General features: G+C 45.1%; 1 protein-coding gene across 3 annotated transcripts in view; it reads right to left on the bottom strand.

The window, feature by feature from the left end:
- Positions 1-13,824, bottom strand: part of PARD3B (par-3 family cell polarity regulator beta) — a 1,038,672-nt gene that overhangs the window by 36,716 nt on the left and 988,132 nt on the right. The gene's annotated exons all lie outside the window — the stretch shown is intronic.

Below are 13,824 nucleotides of genomic sequence, written 5' to 3' on the forward strand. Positions count from 1 at the left end.
GAAAAGGGACGCCCTGTAGCCTTTCTCCGGATTTACGACATCTTCACCTGTGCCCCATTTACTTTTTCATTCATTCTCTTTTCTTCCGGTCTGCTCCTTCACCTCCATGCACCCTCTTTCTCTCCATATTTATAAACATGCACATATACATATTATTATATACACATACACATATTTCTGGAACCATTTAAGAGTAAATTGGAGATTTGTGCCTTTTTACCCCTAAATATTTCAGGACATATTCCTGAAGAACAAGAATATTCTGTCTTTTAAGGACAGCGCAGTCACCAAAGTGATTTCCGCCGTTTCTTATTATCTTCATGCTTACACTTTACGGGGTCAGAGCTATGCTTAGTCACAGAATGCCAGATGGCATTAAGTCACCAGTGCTTACTACTTGAGAAAAATATAATTTCCAGAGTGAAACAACACAGACAGGGACAGATTTAAGCCTTTGCTGTCCATATAAGCAGGGAAGATGTGTCACAGTCACAGACTGGAGGCCAGGCCGATGCAATTTACACTGTCCACCTCGCTCTTTTTGTACTTTCTGAGTAGGAGACTGAGGTTTATGACATCATCACCCTTGATACGCCCTGGGGTTTTCTGTGTTCAAGAGTACACGTTGGTCTAACACCCTGGATTAGCCACAGCACTTCTCTTTCTCCTTGAGCTGTCTCTGCCGTGCATCTCAAGATCTCCTTCTGGAAGTCTAAAAGGCATTTCAAGTCTAGCGTATCTCAGCTCACACTCACGATCTTTCCCCTTCCTCCCCCCAGAGACCTGGTCCTTTCCTAGCACTTCCTCTCTTGGGGAATGGTACCACCACCCATGCCGTTGTGTGGGGATTTGTTCTTGACACCTGGCTTTACTTACCCCCAACACCTCCACATGCAATCCATCAGAACGTTCTGTCAGTTCTTCCCGCCGTCTCCTCCCCTCTCTGCTGTCATCACCACCACCCTTGCATGGCCCCCCTCTCCCGCCCGAGCTGCAGCAGTATCCTTTGAACTGGTTTGCACCCTCCCTCCCTCCAGTCTATTCTTCACCCTTTAGCTAAAAATTACAAGATAAAAAACAAAATTGCTTAAAACACCAATCTATGCCTTCCTCCTGCTTAAAACCCATAAATGGCTTCTAATGAGGGTTTGGATGACTATAAACATGCTGAACCCCTCCTGGTCTGACTTCTCCCTGCTTCTGCTGCTCTTGAAGTCTCCGTCCCAGCCTTTTTTCAGTCTCTTGGTTCACTGTGCTGTCTTCTAGCACAAAGCCTTTGCTCAGGATGTTTTCCCTGCTTGGAATGTTCCTTACGTCTTCTCTCTAACCTCCTTCAGGTCACAGCTCAGGTGTCACTCCCTCCCTTGATTCAGTCCAATTTCCTGGACTCACGTATCTCTTGTGTTTCATAAGGGCCCAAGTTGAAATTTTATGTTTTCTTTGTGATTGTACGGTTGTTATCTTTCCACTCGATTACAAGCTTCCTAGTCAAGGGAGTGTGTCTTGTGGGCTTTCTTATTGTAGCTTCAAGGCCTACAGAATATATTAGTCAGCAAATAGGTGTTGAATGAAGGAATAAGCAAGCCTAGATGACTTTTTCAGCGCATCTGTTTAGGCTAATAAAATTGCACAGATAGTGCTGAACAATTCAGGACTAAAAGGTTTTTAAAAAATCAGATATGAAGGAAGTGACCAGAAAAAGGACAAACTATGGAATTCAAGCTGATGACAAGGGGGTCTTGTCTAAGGGTGGTACCATGGTAAAAGTGACTTGCCTATAACCAATCCACAAAAAGCAGTCCTCCCATTATCTTGGCCATACTACATGTGGCACATCTGGACATTATGCATAGAATATGGGCTAGCAACTTTGGCTTCTATATGGACTTGATTCTGGATATCAGGGAAAAAGACTGTAAGAGGGTGTCACACAGTCTAGACCATTCAGCATAAATTGTCAAAGGCACCGACATGTCAGTGGAAAGTGATCAAGCAAGCACAAACCCTGATCCTGATTTTATAGGACCATTTCCAGAAGAAAAACATCATTGTGGCAAACTCCTTAAAATACTTCAACGTGCTTATTTTCCATCTTAAACGTCTCCCACAACAATTACAGCTCTTTCCGGTACCTTGTAAAACCCAGGCTGTCAGACACTATCATTTCTGGAAATGGGTGTGCATTTGCCTCGGCTACATGCAAGCAATTAGTGGGCAGAAACCTTATCTGAGCAGTCACCACCCTGTCTTCACTTTCAAGCAATGGCCAAGTTTAAAGGTGACTTCTCATGCCCCAGAGTGTCTTGTTGGTGGAGAGGAGCCAGGGAGAAATTGCCAGGTTCCTACCTACTTAACATGTCATTCCTTGTTCAACCACAAGGGTCAGTTTTGCTGATCGTTGAGTGGGACGATCCTCTATAGGGACCAGCCCGAACCACTTCCATCTAGGCTTAATTGAAGACTTGGAATCAAAGCAAGAACACATTCTGGATGCTGCTCTTTCTGTCCCAACCCTTCCCACATTTGTATTGCAAATGTTTGCCTTTGCTAGAAATAATGGAGCTGGACCAAGGTGTTTCCTGGCACAGGGACTGAGGTTAGCGGGCCTGTGTCACATGAAATCCAGGGCACAGATGGGCTCATGTGGCACCTCCGTGGTAACTGACTGCCAAAGCTCTCTTCTCTGGACTTGAAGCAACGCAGTCAACTGCTGCCATTCCTCCCCAGTTATCTGGCATTTGCATCGCAGCCCTGTCCCCCAGGGAGCGGCCAGGCCCATACTTCGAAGGAAGCAACAATTCTTTCCTGGCTACGAAAATTGCTCAAGTGGAACCAATTGGTATATTTTTTAAACACGCGTGTGTAACAGAGAGCTTGTCTTTAACAAAGAGTGCTGTTCAAAAGATGTTTCAGCTGGAAGGAGGTGGGTGTTTATATATGCTAAGGGGAGCTCTGCAGTTCATGGTTGCCGTTCTTGGTGATTTTGAATGCCTGTTAGGGCTTTGTTCATTTTCATGTCTTAGAGTTCCAGACTGCAGTGATTTAGGATGGGGTCAGCACAGTGAGGGCTGCCTCAGGAAAGGGCGGTCATTGAATGCTTCTCTCTAGCACAAGACACCTTGATTTTTAAAGATTCTAGAGGTTTCAGAGGTAGAAGGAGCTAGACCAAATCCAAAGCCTGCCATTTGTTCTATAAGCAACCCTGACCCCATCACTTTGGGTCTCGAGCCTCAGTTTCTTCATCTGTCAATCGGCATAATAATATTTGTTTCAGGATTGTTGCTGGAAATAAATGAGGTTGGATTTGAAGTACCCACCAGAGTTCTTAGCTCACAATAAATCCTTAGTGAGTGTTGGTTCCTCCCCGATGCCCCATTACAAGTGCTTCTGTGGAAGGGCAGTGCTGAGAGTGGTCCGGGGGCCGGGAACCTGGCCCATGCACTTGGGGTACACAGCCGCTGTGCCTGTGCAGCCCTAGGTGGAGCCATTTCCACCTTATTTATGCTCCTGATAGGAACAGAATAATTGCTGTAAGGAAAATGTGGCTATCTTGTTTTAACTCAGGGAAAACAGTGATAGAAGGCGAAAAATGATATGCTTCGAAAGCAATTTTCTTTTTTCTCATAAATTCCCTATTATCTGTCTTATTGTGTTTTATTACTTTGTCACTACCTGCAGGTTTCAACATTTCCCATGTTCTTCGGAGCCCTAAGAAACAATGACTGTATTTCTAATATGGCCCCAGATATCTTCCTTCCCATGATCTCAGGTTACTCGAGAAAAAAACTGCTGAATTCCACCCCCTCCCTAACTTGTCAGTGTTAGCGGTCAGGTAAAGTGAAAGAAAAAAGATCTTGAAAACCAGAAAGAACTGAGTTTGAATTCTGATTCTGATCTTGCCACTTGAAGGACAGATTTGTTTCCTTTTCCAAAAATGAGCATCCTAATGACTCCTACCTGGCTGGCTGGAGAGAGAAAGTGAGACAACCCCCAGAAAGTACATGGCGTGTGGTAGGTGTTGCACACGTTTACATCGTGACCCTTCTGCCTTTGCCTTCATTGTTCTTGGTTTTGTTGCCTTTTCAAATACAGTTGGCTAGCTTAGGCATAAATATGGCATCTTTGAAACCATCTGCAGGCAGATGTTGGTGAATGAAAGTGGAAACTAAACCTAGGGACTTTGCTCTTAGTATGCCTGCTGAAGACATCATGCGTCCATGCCTTTGGGAGGCGCTCACTTTTTATCCAGCGTGGCTGCACAGCTGAGTGAGGTGATGTCATTGTAAAGAACCATAAAACACGGCCCTCACACACACATTCGAACCAGATAGGGTCACGAATTCATACACGTGGTTTAGTCAGAGTGTCTCTGCCCGCGGTAGGTTGACACAGGGACGAACTCGGGAACTTGGGCCGGGGACGGCAGCAAATGGCCGGAGAGCTGCAAACGACAGAGGGAGGCAGGTGCCGAGTGAGAGCATCACACAAAGCCCTACGGCAGGTCAGGAAACTCACCACAGTCATCCAGGGCCATGAGCTTCTGGTGGCAGATGGTAGAGTGACGACAATACAAGAGGAAAACATCCAGAATAACCAAAGAATATGAGAAATTACAGACAGAGCAACGCGCTCCACAGAGGAACTGCCCAGATGCAAAAGAACCCTTTTCTTTTGGCTGGAAAAGCGGGACATAAATGCTAAAACTCGAACAGGTGTAGGAGGGAAACACGGACGTCCGTTTACCAGGCTTTACAGGTTTCAAGTTCAAGGTAAGATCAGATTTGGCGCTGTTGAAATCGCAGGCATACCCTCCTCGTCTAAAAGCGGTATTGAACGAACAGACGTGTCATAGTTCAGAATTTTCTAGGGACAATGAGGGAAAATTAAGATCAGTGGAATTTAATATATGTGGTCCATCAAGATTCTGTGAAAACTATTTTGGGGACATCAATACTGTAATGGGCCTTAACAGGTTTTAAATCACTAATCGTCTAACTAAACTCATAATGGAGGCCTTCCCTGAATAATTAATATTAAATATTCTAACTGGCATCAAGGATATATTGGCCATGAGGACATGATGAAAAGTTTGATTAAAATGGACTTTTATCAGAGGAACTAAGTGACATAAAAATGGTACGGCAGTAGCATTAACCCCCTGAACTCCGCTGTTCGAAATCCTGAGGCCGTCTTCCATGCCAGGGCTTTTTGCATTTTTCAGGAAGTTTGAGTTGACAGTGGAGGTATCTTCATCTCACAAAGAATTAAATCGCCACTAATTCGTCATTCTGTCCTCTGCATGGAGTGAGGTGGGGTCAGAGGAACCAAACAGGCAGCTGACTCCACACAGCAGGAGAAGCAGAGACTAGATTTGCAGCACCAGGAGCCAGAGGAGAGGGGACGTTTAGACTGGTGGGGTAACAGGGCTTCCCTGATTTTCAAAAGGCATTCCGTTCTGTCATATGCAGGTGCAGGAGATATGATCTAGACAGGTTCCTCAGCTCATCATAGCTCCCCTCCAAAGTCAGGGCAGCGATCGCATACCTGAGCACTGAAAGGTGGTCCTTCACGCACAGATAGGCAGTTCAGATAAAGTGGTGCCACCAGGAAGGTAGCAGAAAGACTGGCCATGAATAGCCATATCTAGATGATATGCCGCAGGCCCTTGTCCAGTGCCTTGAGGAGAAGGATTCGCCGGAATGGCCTCAGACCCAGACTGGACATCTGACTGCTGCTGTGTCTACCGCGGGCAGTGCGTATATGCTCACGAAGCCTCTTATTTGACAAACTGAATTTGTGGCAGAGTAAAGGACTTAAGTAGGTGACGTGGGCGCTCTGTCCACCTCCACAGGGCCCAGATGGCTGAAGCCCCAGCCACGCCGGACACACGCTCACACGCACACCCCTAATGTGCCGATTGCTCACATTTTCACTGCACTCGCTCAATCCCTAGCTTAGCCGCAGAAGAGACCAGTCCCACGGCCTTGGTAGAAATCTTTGCAGAGCTCGAATGTCATGGCCATCTGCTTGGCAAGTGCTATAAAACAATGCAAGGCTGGCAAAGGAAAATTGAGTAGCTGCGAGCAGAGCAGAAGCTCACTCGAAGAGAACCAGAGCAATGAGGGAGGGAGGAGGTATTCAAGCAGCCAGGTAGATGACAGTCGCAGGCACAGAGGATGCCCAGCTAAAGGCTGTCAGGGACAACACGACAGAGTAGGCAGAGTGCACGTTGCAAGCTTCGAAATTAGCTACATGCTTGTGATTGAGTCCTCCTGGGTGGGCAAAAGCATATGCAGACAAGAAAGCTGAAACCGACAAAATGAACCAACTGAAATGTTAAAGCGGAAGTATGTTCTTATGGCATGTTCTACTGATCTGAACACAATCCTGCGCAACACGAAAACACTGGGAACACACTTAGGAAGCAAGTTTATTTTGGGTTCCTGGGAAGCAAGCATAAGCTGTTTGCTCCTTCTGAAGTTGCTCTTTCTACCCGAAATCAGTTCTAGTATGTTGCTTCTCATTACACAGCCAAGTTAAAGCTGCTGGAGACAAACGGAGACACATTTTTCTTTCCCCCTCCAGTAATTGATGTAATACGGGTTAAAGCAACGTCAGGACTGGGAGCCAAGGACAGCCGGAGCAGGCCTCTGTCCCGCATCAATCTCGGAAAAGGAAGTCTCTCCCTCTTTGGGAATGTTCATGCAGTTTTCTACCCAAAACTGTCTCGTCATTTTTTTTTTTTTCCTTCTGCGTAGACATTATTCTTAATCTTAAAGAACCAAAGTACCAATTTGCAGATACTGCCTTTTCAACTCTCGGGAGGGTTCTAACAAAACAGGATTCTCTTTTTGGTAGACAAAGTATATTGCTTAATGTTCATCTAGCAATTACCCATTAAATTGTTCATATTTCAAGGGAAGGACCCAAGGGGATGGGAAAAGAATTGATTTTATGACAGCATTACAGAGATGGTTGAAAGGCATTACCTAACCTGTATATTAATAATGTTCTGTGTCATATACAAAGATGAATAAGACATAGTCCCTGTCCTCAAAGGTACTTACAGTTGAGGGAGAAAGACAAGAAAATGAGCAAATGATACAAGGGAGTGTGAGAATGACCCTATGGTTCCTTTTTTTTTTTTCCTTTGTAAACTTTAGATGCATCAGTCAGTATGTAATTCTCCAGAGCAAGGATATTCTCTCTCTCTCTCTCTTTCTTTTTTTAAGATTTTCTTTTTAAGTAATCTCTATACCCAATGTGGAATTTGAACTTATAATCCAAAGATCAAGAGTTGCATGTTCTACTGACGGAGTCAGCCAAGCACCCCCACAGACTTTGGTTCTGACTCTGAGCTGGATAACCTTAGTTCTGGAGGTGAAATGTGCAAACCTGAAGCCAGACTGCTTGGGTTCAAATCCCGCCTCTGCCATTTCTAGCTTTTGAACTTGGGCACTGTACTTGTGCTCTTGCCTATGAAATGGGGATAATAATAGGGTTGTTGTGCATCACAGGGTTGCTGTGAATATTATGTAAGTCAGTATAGATAAAGCATTTAGAACAGAGCCTGGCACATAGTATATGGTCATTTACTATGTTTAGAAGTCTGGACTTCTACAGATTCTGGGGAAAAGAGACAGTCTCACGAAAAGTTAGTGTTGTATTGGAAAATGGCGTCCTGAAACAAATGGTCAAGAAAACTCTGAAGACACTCTTTCCCATCACTTACTTACATACAAACAAATCTATTTTCATTTGTACATCAATGTATTAAAAATCTGTCCTATACAGGTCCTGGCAGTGGATATAAAACAATATCCCTTATTTTGAAGAATTTATAATCCAAAGGGGTGGAAAGGGGTGGAAAATCTTCGTAATCTAATCCAGGGAGTGGTCAGTGGCACTAGAAAGGTGCCAAACAAATGTCATGGGATTTCAGAGTAAGAAGAGCTAAAGAAACATGACATTGAGGTCTTGGGTTTGGGCATGGGAATTTTGAACTATCTTGGAGGTAGAAGGATGGAGTGGTCAAGGAGCTGGGGTCTTGAAGGGTGAAGTAGGAAGGTGAGCCAGGCTCATTTGAAATTAGCATCGGGCTGGTGAGAACTAAATCTGTAGGAATGAAGGCAGTGGCTCAGAGAGAATCTACATGGGGTGGGGGCGGGGGGCAGGGATGAGGGGAGCTAGAGACAGAATCAGCTAGAAGTATCTGTGTCAGCAGCCCAGTGCAAGAGGCCACTGTCCCAGTGGGTGGTGTGGAAATACAGCCCATATTGATGAGCCACTCTTCTTAAGGCAGAAATGTGGGGCCCAGAGGAAGGAGGAGGGGGGAGGGGAGGTCTTTGTTTTCTCTGATGGACGGGAGTCAAGTGCATGGGGTCGTCCTGCCGTCTGAGCCTTGTATGAAACTCCCTATCCACAAGAATTACTGTCTCCCAGGATGTCCATTAGTCCAGCGTGTTACTCAGATCATATTGGTTCGCTATGGCCTCTTGCCCTTGACCATTTGGACCCTGGGTCTTTCCTCAGAGTTGGCTGATCCTGGGTCTTTCCCTAGAGTTGGCTGATCCTGAGTCCTTCCCCAGAGTTGGCTGATTCTTTAGTCTCAGTTACAGCCCCAGTGTATTGCCACGCAGGTGTTGTCTCTGCCCTTGTCCACGCTGTGAGCTCTCAAAGAACTGTGCATCTGAACTATGCATTTACAGAGGAGGCGGTCAGTAGGGGAAAGCAACTGCCAAGGGACTCCAAGATGCATCCGCCAGAGGACTAGTTGGTGGCCCAGGATCCCCGAGAAGCCAGCAGGAATGAGCGCTGATGTATGGATTTGACTCACTCAAGAAACAGGCCTTTCCCAGAGATAAAATTAAAAAGATCTAACACTGTGGGGAAAAAAAATCCCTAAAATATGTCAGGTAGGCTCTTCACTAAGGGTTTTGCTTATGTTTGTACCTACTACTCACACCATCACCACACAGAGACCGTAAGCCCATCCTCACTTGCAGATAAACAAATTGAGACTGGCAGTCAGACCCCTCATGCAAGGTCACACAGGTGATGGGTGACAGAGCTGGGCTCTAATTAGGGCCTGACTCCAAGTCCATGCCCTTGTGACCTCTCCTCAGGAAGTGTGGTCAGTGAGGACAGTGAGTCTGAACTGCGGGGAACAGAAGTAGAGGAGCTCATGTTGAGCGTCTCAAGGTCATAAAGGAGAGGAAGTGAGGTCATCTCTAGAGACTGGGCTTGGAGGATTTAGTCATCCTCACAGAATTTAATGGGCGTAGAACGGGGTGGGAGTGGCCACTGTGGGATAGTCCAGGGAGTCGACAGCACGACTGAGAGGAATTCTGGACGGCCGTGGGGGCCCAGCTGAGGCTGCATAATGTTCATTCTGCAGTGTAACCAAGGAAGGCATTTTTATGAGTTTTTCCAGCAACCTTTCACCGCCCACATGTATAGGACCACAGAAGAGATGTTTTTGCTCACTCCTTGGGACTGCACACTTGATTACAAGCCCGGGAGAGTAAGATCACGTGCAGATGCACCGAGCCATCTGTGGAGAAAGGATAATGGGGTCCCCTGGGGCCAGGGATGGGCCAGGTGGGAACAATGGCGGCTTGGGACTGGCGAGGAGCACGTCCTCCTCCGCTGGAGGGACTGGCCGCAAGCAGGCCTGTAAAAACAGAGCGGGACCGGAAGGCTGAAGTGAAGAAGCAGCTGCTTGCAAAAATACTTACACTGATGTTCACACATTAGAGCAGCCTAGGAAACAACCGCTTCCCTACTCCCTCAGAGTGAGTCATCATTTGCGTCGGGCAAGAAGAGGGGAATGCTGATCTCACTGTGTTTACTACCCGAGAACGTGGGGGGCTGGACAGGATGGTAAAACATCCGTCCTGGTAAGAGCCTGGTGTTTGCTAACGAGGTTGTATTAGGGCGACTCTCTGCTTTCCAAAAACACCACCCTCAGGAGACAAGAAATAGAGTCATTTCTCTTCCAAGGCAGAAGATTTAACATTGCTTAACAGTAATACTTATCAGCCTTAGCCCTTAGCCTTAAGCGACATCCTAACTACCAAGTGCTAAGAACTGTCTTTTTCCTGGGCTAGGGCTCGGGCTTCAGGAAGTGTGTGTTGGCCTGGCAGCAGGACGCATGAGCCTACCTAAAGATGGCTGAATCTCGTGAAAGCAGAGCAGGGTGTCCTTGACCGGGGCTACTAGCTCCCTCCCTATCTGGGGGAGGGGGTGCGGGAGGGGCTGGTGTGCTTTTTCTCTCTGTGTGTCAACAGTTCCAAATTGGGCATATAAATCAGCATCACTGATTTAACTTAAAAACTACTGTGATGCTCTTCATAAACTACATGGGAACCAAATCAGTCAGGAGCACATTTAGTCCCTTGTAAGGCTGACCACCAACTTCTCATAGATAGAATTTTCCTAATTTTAAAAATTTTTATTTATTTATTTTTAATTTTTTGTGTGTGTGTGATTTTATTTTGTGTGTGTGTTCTAAGATTCATTGTTTATGCACCACACCCAGTGCTCCATGCAATTCGTGCCCTCCTTAATATATACCACCTGGCTCACCAACCCCCCACCCCCTTCCCTCTGAAACCTTCAGTTTGTTTCTCAGAGTCCACAGTGTCTCATGGTTCATCTCCCCCTCTGATCTTCCCCAACTCACTTCTCTCCAACTTCCAATGCCCTCCGTGTTATTCCTTATGCTCCACAAGTAAGTGAAACCATATAATTGACTCTCTCTGCTTGACTTATTTCACTCAGCATAATCTCCTCCAGTCCCATCCATTTGATACAAAAGTTGGGTATTTATCCTTTCTGATGGAGGCATAATACTCCATTTTATATATAGACCACATCTTCTTTATCCACTTATCTGTTGAAGGGCATCTTGGCTCTTTCCATAGTTTGACGACTGTGGCCATTGCTGCTATGAACATTGGGGTACAGATGGCCCTTCTTTTCACTACATCTGTATCTTTGGGATAAATACCCGGTAGTGCAATTGCAGGGTCATAGGGTAGCTCTAGTTTTAATTTCTTAAGGAATCTTCACACTGTTTTCCAAAGTAGCTGCACCAACTTGCCTTCCCACCAACAGTGTAAGAGGGTTCCCCTTTCTCTACATCCTCTCCAACACTTGTTGTTTACTATCTTGTTAATTTTTGCCATTTTAGCTGGTGTAAGGTGGTATCTCAATGTGGTTTTGATTTGAATCTCCCTGATGGCTAGTGATGATGAACAGTTTTTCATGTGTCTGTTATTCATTTGTATGTCTTCTTTGGAGAAGTGTCTATTCATGTCTTGTCCTATTTTTTTTTAAGGTTTATTTTATTTATTTTAGAGAGAGAGAGACAGAGCATGAGCAGGGGAAAGGGCAGAGGGAGAGGAAGAGGGAGAGAAGCAGACTTCCTGCTGAGCATGGAGCCGGGCGTGGGTCTCCGTCTCAGGACTCTGAGATCATGACCTGAGCTGAAATCAAGAGCTGGACATGTTGCCAGTTGAGCCACCCAGGCGTCCCTGAATTATTCCTATTTTTAATTAAAATTTTAACTCCATAAATATCATAGAGCTCCCTGCCTCTGTGACAAAGAGGGGACGACGTGCCTACTGAGATGCGCTCACCTCCCTCTCCTGGCAAAGGGAGAGCCCCGCAGAGCTGCTGTGATTCGGTGTAGGGAACAGTAAGATCTCCAGGGTGGGAGAAACTAGAAAACCAGGGTAAATGTTGCTGGCACACAGAGCTGGGTCTCTGGTGGGTCCCCTGCCTCTGCATTCTGCATCTTGTTGGGTAAACATGGAGCCCCCACCATGGACTGGAGGCACATTGGTGAGGTTGCTCTCTGCATCTCCCCTTGAGGTGCTGAGATGAAACCTTGAGGCGGAACTCCTCCATTTGAAAACTAGTGCCAGAGACCTCTTGTGCATTTGTCTGAGCCCCAGGGATGGTCCATCACGGAGACCTCTGGTTGCCAGGTGGCCACAAAGGTCTGTTTCTTCCTGCAGCTGATCACTCCTACCGTGAGTGCACTGTTGGTCAAACACTGTTTTTGGTCTGATATGCTTCTCTTCCAGCTACAGTTATATTCTCGGGGCTGGCAGGATTTTGTCAACTCATGGTTGTGACAGTAGCTCCGGAGCCACAAACAGCATAAATTTATTGCCTTTGTCAGAAAACTCCCTCTGCACTGTTTAATCCTAAAATAGACTTGTGGAGAGTCAGCCACGATTGAGCATTTCAGGGCTTATTAGTAAAAATAAATAGGAGCTGGAAATTCAGAGGACTTTCTGCTAATAATTACTAAACTAAACATTTGTTGCTCTGTCATAAGAAATTGATTTGCTGCTGCCTGTCTGAGAGAGAGTAAGGTCCTGAGGATGGACTGATACCCTGTCTCCAGTTTTCAGATTCTCAGGGCTTGATACGGAGTAGATGATTAATAGATATATGGGAAATGAATGAGTGAAATTTATAGAGTTTTCAATGTTATTCCTGAGCTTTTGATTTGTACCAAAAAAAAAAAAAAAAATTCCATTTCCGCAGTCTGGTGCAAGTTGGCCAGGAAGACATTAAACTCTTTCCAGTTTTTCTTTTTTTCTCCCCTCTCATAAGAACATACTACTTTCCATCTGCCTTAACCACAATTTCCATACACTTCAATACTGAGAGCCAGAAATGTTATATTTAAAGCAAATTTTGGAGATGACTTCCATTTTTTTTTTTTAAATGAAAACAAAATACGAGGCCAGAGAAAAATAAGGAGAGGAGAGAAATCAAGAATGAGAAAAGACTATGAGACAACATACAAAAAAAGAAAACAGGGAGATAAATAAGATAGAGTTGTATAGAGGCTTTTAAAACATTGTAGTCAGAGTATCCTGCCCAGTCAATGTTAACAATTGGTTCTTCACTAGATCTGAGATTTTATTACTTTTGGAAATCAACATACTATTTATAAGAGCAGATGGTCACTTAGGCTATGCCTGTTGCAATATCCAGGATGGTATTTTTGTAAATTCACATACAGAATTATAGCCAATGTGAAACTCAGCACAGCAACTCCCTCTGGGATAACACTTCCACAATTCCACTTCGATGAAAAAGCTCGATTTAGGATCCTCCCCCCTCTTTTTAAAAGGAGATATTCCGTAACATTTCAGTTTTCTGGCTGGCGTTAACATTTCTTTGTTTGTCCTCCACCCCTCACCCCCGAACTCACCATTTCTCACACACCCTGCTTCACTCCCATAGTAGCTGCACTAGACGTAATCTTGGAACGTTCTCCTCTTTGTCATGTGCTACTGATAGCAGACCAAAATTATTCTTCATCTCAGAGATAAGAGCATGGGCCTTTGAGAATTGTATCTCATTTTCAGGGGTGTCTAGTTACAGCAGAAGTGGATCGCGTTAGGCCAGAATCACCAAGCGAACTTTTCCCACGCGATTATTTCCTCCCCTCACTGTGTCTACGCCTCTCAGCAATATTTGCTGACTGCCTAGCGAATCCGACAGATTCTAAATCAAGCAAAGAACATCTTCCCAGGTTCACATTTCTCTCCTGCTTTTGAACACCCACATGAAGCTCCAAGGTTAAGGTTGGCTTGCCCTTTCTTGTAGGTATCTGCTAGGACCAAGGATTTACTATTTTATTGTTCCTCAGCGTGGTGCAGGAGGTTCAATGCTATTTTTATAGCAATGGCTTAAGATTTCCATTCTGGATCCAATATTCTTGCTGACATGTTCAATTGCAATGATATACTATTTTCTTCCCTTAAAAAATAACCCACAAGTGTTTCAATTATTAGC

The sequence above is a fragment of the Mustela nivalis genome, assembly GCF_964662115.1.
Source record: "Mustela nivalis genome assembly, chromosome: 11".
In the NCBI taxonomy this organism is placed as follows: Eukaryota; Metazoa; Chordata; class Mammalia; order Carnivora; family Mustelidae; genus Mustela; species Mustela nivalis.